Source organism: Catharus ustulatus, chromosome 1 (genome assembly GCF_009819885.2).
Source record: "Catharus ustulatus isolate bCatUst1 chromosome 1, bCatUst1.pri.v2, whole genome shotgun sequence".
Classification (NCBI taxonomy): domain Eukaryota; kingdom Metazoa; phylum Chordata; class Aves; order Passeriformes; family Turdidae; genus Catharus; species Catharus ustulatus.
Window position 1 is genome coordinate 109,779,542 of NC_046221.1, and position 6,828 is coordinate 109,786,369.

Below are 6,828 nucleotides of genomic sequence, written 5' to 3' on the forward strand. Positions count from 1 at the left end.
ATGTAAATATTCTCAATATGGTTACCATGAAATATGCTGCTGTTGTTCTTTAAATGAGTATCTATGTCAAATGTAGAGTTAATTACTGCAGACTTTTATAAAAAAAGGTTTAATTTCAATTAGTGGAAAATATAAAAGGAAGTAAAATGAATTCTTGAGAGTATATGGGATTCATCCATTCCCTTAGTTATCCACTCAGATTTGAGAAGAAATTAAATTAATGAAAATCTTACTCTTGACATAACCTAATTTTTTGCAATAGGTTCCTTCAACACAGGGATCAAATTGTAAAAAGAGTTTGTGGGGGTGGTGGGGGGTAGAACCTGAGCTACTGGTAAATGTCTTCTTCACTGCTTCAGTAAGGAATGAGCAGCAGTACTGATGGAGCCTGGTTTCTGATGAATGGGCTTTCTCCTCATTACGCTTTGGTGCCTTATGTTAAGGTCTGGTAGAATCTTCTTCCCTGTTTTGGGTAATAGGTTTTTAATTTGTGATTTATCCTGCCATTCAAAAGAAGTATAAGTAAGTTTTTTATTCTTTACTTCCAGAGTTTCATTCACAACACCAGGTGGACGTGCATGAACTTTTGTTTTTTAAAATCATCTTCCCTGGATTTAACCAACATGCCCAGGGATTTCTTTAATCCCCAGGACTGAATGGGTGAGCACATATATTATCTGTGTGCTCAGAGAACACCAAGAAATAGATGCATATTTTAAATTCATTTACTTCTAAGCTGTTCTTGTCTGCCAGGCAGATTTTCTTTGTTTAATTAACATAAGCAGCTTTTCTTTTCTGATCACTTTTCCTCCAGTGACTTGCTACATGGGTTTTGTTATATGAGCTTGCTAGTTTTATTACTAAAACAGCAACAGTTCACATTATAGTTTGGGTTTGATTAGAACCCCTGTGGTGTTACATGCTCCATTTTGGTGTGTTTTTTGTCTCTTTTTTCACTAAAGATGAGTAACAATAAATGATGTTCTAAAGAAAAGGGAGTTTGTATGGGGGTTGTATTTGTGTTGGTATTTTTGTGGCTTGTTTTTTTTCTCATTCAGTTGCCTCTAGCAGAAGGCCACATGGGGCAAATCATCATGAATCATTCACATGCACTGTGACAGTAGTTTGATGTAGAACTTGCACAAAAAGAGAGAAAATTAAGTCTTGCATAAGCTGGAAACTGAACCTAGCTATTCTAAGCTGATTTAAAATGTTAGAGTAAGACACTCCAATAGCTTTAAGGAAATATTCCATGTGTGCTTTGAGAGTTGAATCCCATTTAGAAACACCAGCTATTGAAGACTGCAATTGCTTGCTTTGTGATATGAGGTGGAAAACGATCACTACTGTATTATTCTGAAGACTTAAATGCTACCTCCTTGTGTCTGTGGAAGATTTTGAATTGTCTTTTGGCAAGGTGACCCATTTGGAGTGAATTAGCTGCTCTTCTGAGTGCATGTGCATCCCAGAAGGTTTAGCTCCTGTCCTCAGTTGCTATAGTAGATGCCCTTCCCTTGTATTTGCTTAGTAAACATAACTCCTACTAATGCTGTTCCCCCTCATTGCTTTCCCATGAAGCAGCTCATTCTAAAAATCCTCATCTACAAGATGAACTGTAGAAGCCATCTGCTTCCAGAAATGGGAGAGTGAATATAATAAATCTTCTTTGCCTCATTGGTGGGATATTGACCCTTTCCCACAGCTCCCTGTATGTGTTTATTTCCAAGGAGGACAACTCTGTTAGCCAATGCTTTCTTGCTATCTCTGGCTGCTTGTTTGCCCATAAAGCAGTGATCTTCAATATTACCTTCCAAGGCAAAAAACTACTCTAGGAACAGAGTTTGCCCTGACTTGTCACAGTTTGTTAGACCCAGCTGACTTCAGCCGATGACATACATGTTTTGGCTTTTCATCCCCTATAGTACAAGAGCAGACTTTCAGGTCTAATATCTACATTGCTGTGGATCTGCTAGTTTTCTTGGTACTCCACCAGCTGAAAAAGTTTATATATGTTCATAAAGTAGAACTTATAGTAAAACTTCTTAGATGTTGTAAGCCTGCAGGGAGTGTCAGAGCTGCACTGCTTAAGCCAATGACCTTCTCACTGCTGAGCTGCTTTTGTGGCTCTTATCTTCACCTCATGTTTCTTTATTTTTATGTATTCCCTTCCAGAAATCAGTCAAATCAGGGAACCATCAAAATAGAGATAGCTGAGATACCAGTGGTGCAAGAAGCCAGTGTGTCCCCACATCATTCTCAATTTTATAGATTTTCATGGTCAAGAAACTGACCATGGCACTTATTAATATGGACTATTTGACAAGGTGATCAGTCAAAGGTTGAACCTGATGATCTCAGAGGTCTTTTCCAACCTAAAAGATTCTGTGATTCTGTGAAATCAGCCCCAGATCATACATCCATCTGGTAACTAGCTGAAGGAATACAAGACTTGAATTGTCCATTTTTTCTCATCACTTGGGACACTGGGATGTGACCAAGTGAGGAGCTGTTTCTGTTCAGGAGGTATACAAACTCTTCCTTCTAGTTGCCAAAGGTGGCTTCAAAGATGAGTGCCTGAGCCAGGTGACAGCTTGCTCATCACTGTGCTCAGAGGAGCTGAGTGTATGAGAGAGCAATGTCTCCAGCCAGGCTCTGAGGAGTAACACTTTGCAGAGGACACTGGGCTTTCACATGGTCAGGATAGGAGTACTCCTCCATGAGAGAGAAGCAAAACAAGACCCTCCTCCTGGGGGACAGTGTTGGTCTTTTTTTCGGTTTGGTTTAATTAAAAGAGAAAAAATTAAGACCTTGAGTGCCCCATGTTCACTACCTCACTACCAGGCAGGAAAGAAAACACAGTACACCAGCAAACAACTTGGGAAATCAAGACCACTCTTCAGGGTAAGTTACCTCAGAAAAAAGCATTTTCTTCAAGGTGAAAGTGGTAAGTTGATCAATGTTTTGGTAACTTTACTTGTGCCTTCAGACTTTCCCCCTCTTCCTTATAATTCAGGGAAATACTGAATTATGCAGGGTAAAGTTAACCCTCACTGTTCAGTTATATTGGAGGGTTTTTCCTTGCTTTTTTTTTCTTTTTTTCTTTACTTAGGCAGTACTTTTCTCTTTCAAGGTCACATTTTTAATGCTTGAAAAAAAAAAGATTGGGTTAGTCCTGTAGTCTCTGTTTTAATCTCTGTGTTCCAGGATATCTGAAGAAACATGTTTTTCCTCTGTTTTTATTGCATCTTTCATTCTTTAACAATTTTCCTTGCACCTGTGTACAAGGTACAAGAAGTAGGATCCTAGAAACCACTGCCACATTAGAACATTAGAAGCTGTGAAAACGACTGTAATATCATATATACTAAAACATTACTTCCTTTAAAAATCCCTTACTCTTGGAAATCAGATTATATAACTCCATCTGCCCTGGTAAGAATTAGGTTAACATCTAGTTCGCCTGCTGGCACACTAGAAGACTTTTTGCTTCTTTCCTTTCCTTTTCTTTTCCTGCCCCTTTCAAACATCTACATCTGAGGCTATTGACATGATTATTTGGAAAGCTCAACATCCAACTAGGAAGCACAGTGAGAGACTGTGGGTTAGGATCCTAGCTGAGGTGAGGGGGCTGCATACAAAGTGACTCCAGGATCTGTGTGCCCTGCAACGTGGAGGTACAATAATGAACAGCCCATAACAGATTATGATGTCTGGATGCTACAGCTTTCAGAGTGCAGATGGTGATGCTGTCAGGAAATATCAGCCCTCGCTCTCTGAACGTCTGTCACATTCCATTAGGGTGCCCAGATGACTGTTTCCTCCACTGCTGAGGCTCGACAACAGATAACAAATGAGTTCTGCTGGTAATTGCCGTGTTCCTTATTATTTTGTGATCACTTAATCTCACTCAAGCACCCATATCTACAGAGGGAAAAAATACTTTCACATAGGAATTTTCATGTTGTTGGTGACAGCAAATGTGTCATCACACAGGGAGATGCCAAATGCTCTGCACAAGGCCAAAAAAAACCCATTTTCCTCTCAGTATGCCTCTCTAGAGGAACAGCACATCAGCCTAAGGCTTCAGTGTATGTTTGCAGACACCTACAGGAGACAGAAACCCCCTCCTTGTTTTGTGGCTGTCGCTTTGAGTATTAGATTATACTATGTCTCTCCTGTTGTCATTCTGCCTCTACCTTGGACTGAGACTCCAACAGTGCAGTCACATGGAGAACAACAGGGTTATAAAGGGACGTGATGAAGCCATGGTTTTGGCCTGGCTGCACAAGAGCAGAGCTAAAACTATTTCCTACACAGTCTTTACAGCATGCAGCAATGAAGCAACAAGGTTGGGGGATCGTGGCCTCCTCTGTTACATTACCTTCCTTATCAAAATATAGAAGGACACCACCAGACCACCAATACTGAAAGGAATAGGAAAAAAAGGCCATAAATGGACACTGAAGACCTTTGAAAACATCAGTCCAAATTCCAAGGGGACACTAAATCAACAGGGATGCTCTGAGGAAACAATTTTCCTACAGATGCAACCTAAAAATCTATATTCCTTTATAATATAAATCATGATATGTTTTGGGGTAAATGAAACAGCAATCGGTTTTGGAAAAATAAATTACTTACCAACAGAAACCCAGACCAGAGCAGATCCTCACTGTTCAGTCTTTCTTGCCTGCTTTTTTGTGTACATTATGCACGAAAAATACCCAAACCCCAAATAGAGTAATTTTGCTGTGAAAGCTCTGTGATAGGTCAAATCACACCCCCATTAATTTTTTTGGGGTTAGGGTTAATGCATGAAAGCAGAAAGCCTATGATATTATGTGACATAAAGCCTACAACTAAACATATGGGTCACACTGTCAGAATTGTTTTCATAGTCAATTCCATCCTGAAAGTGTCTCACACTGCTCCTCATTGTTGGTGGTTTGCTTACTGATTTTCTTCTTGTATTTGTGGGACAGAGAGAGATAGGTTGGTACCAGTCTTTGTCTTTTTTAAAAAAAGTCTTTCTTTTAAGGGGAAACCATTAACTTATCTGGAAACAAAGAAAACTTGTTCTGGCTGGAGCTGAAAGAAATCAAGGAGTGAGAGAGCAGCTGCACTTTTGTGTTCGCTTTTGGTACGTGGATAGATTCAGAAGCCATTAGTAACTTCAAAACACAAAGATTTCTGAGGATGTTTTCTGGAACATGTCAGACCAGGAGTAGCTGATAAATATTCAGTAGGCTCTACTTTCGACAGGCAGCTTTCCTGATACAATAAATGAACTTGTTAAGGTCTTACTCCCTATCATCCATAGCAGTCCTAAAATCTCACATGAGCAGCTTCTAGGTTTAACATATATTCTCAACTGAATCTCCTAGAGGTAAATCAATGATAGGGAGTATTTTTTTTCTGTAGCAAATGGGGTAAGAGATTTTATAAGTAATCTCTTTTTGCTCTACCTGTCTCTCTGCAAAAAAGGCAGGCAGCCAAGTTAGCCATTATGCATCACTCAGGGCAAATCAAGAAGAAAAGCCAAAGGCTCCAGCTGGGCTTTAGAAATTGTACATGCATATGTTTTAATTGCATTAAAGGTACATGATGTTCCTGTAAGAGCAGCACCTGGAGGGGCACTGGCTCTAGCTCATTCCCATTTTGAAGTCTGCAGTCTACCTGTTTTTAAAATTATTTTTATTGCTTTAGAAGAGTCATGTAAATAAATCAATAATTTGAATGAGCTACAGAATGTTTTTCCTTGGAGCTGAGAAAATATTGGTCACATTTGCCTTTCTTTCTGAACCCAGTTACAGTTAATGAACCCAAGCTCTTAAAAATCGTGGCAGGAATTCTCACCATCTTGAAAGAAAACTGGATTTTACCCAATTATACTTCCAACACTGGCTTCAAAGCTGCGACTCCTGCTTTCACATTGTACACATTGCAGTTCATATCTTGGCAACAAACCTTATGCAACAATGCACAATGAGCTCAGCTGAACCCAAGTTACCCATGTATGTGCTCATCTGGGGTCAGTGGTGAAGTTTTCTTTGCCTGACTTCCTGAGAAAGTGAGGTTTACACGCTCGCATTAGCTGTCAGGACTTGTACCTCCTGAAATCTTTTGTATCTGTTGGCCCATGCAACGAAACCTGACAGAAGGGTCTTGGGATGTGCACCCCTTCCTGCCCAAAGATGGAGAGTCCAGGGAAAAGTAGTGGGGAAGGCTTGATTTTGAGGGATGCTTTAAGGAAAAAGCAGTTCTGATATCTATGCGCATTCTACATATAACTCGATTACTCTAGGGCTCTTTTGTTATGGGTCTTACTTCATTTTGAGACATCTCAGTACACCTGGGCTTTTGGAGATTGGGGGGTTTTCTTGAAGGTTTTGAATTCTTTGCTTGAATTACAATCATTTGATACCTAGACAGCAGTATTTGCTATCTAAGCAAATATTTAGAAAGGCAAACATTCTCTCCACAGGTACTATAACAAAGGAAAGGAAAAATCAAAATTCACACATTTTAAAGGAGAGAAAAGAAGAGTAAATTCACACATTAAAAAGGAGAGAACAATTAATTACTAAAATATGGGTAATAACTCACTGCATACAATATTCTTCATAGAAACATGGCATTTCCTGCTTTTATTAGGCTTCAATAATGCTTAAAACTTGGTAAGACACGCAGATCAGAAACAGTACCTGGAATCAAATTTGTTCTTTAGTACCAAGATACACAAACTGATTACACTTCTTTCTTTTTTTTCCCCATTGCAATTATGAGTTTTGGCCAAAAGATGTACCTACAACCAAAGAACCTGTTATT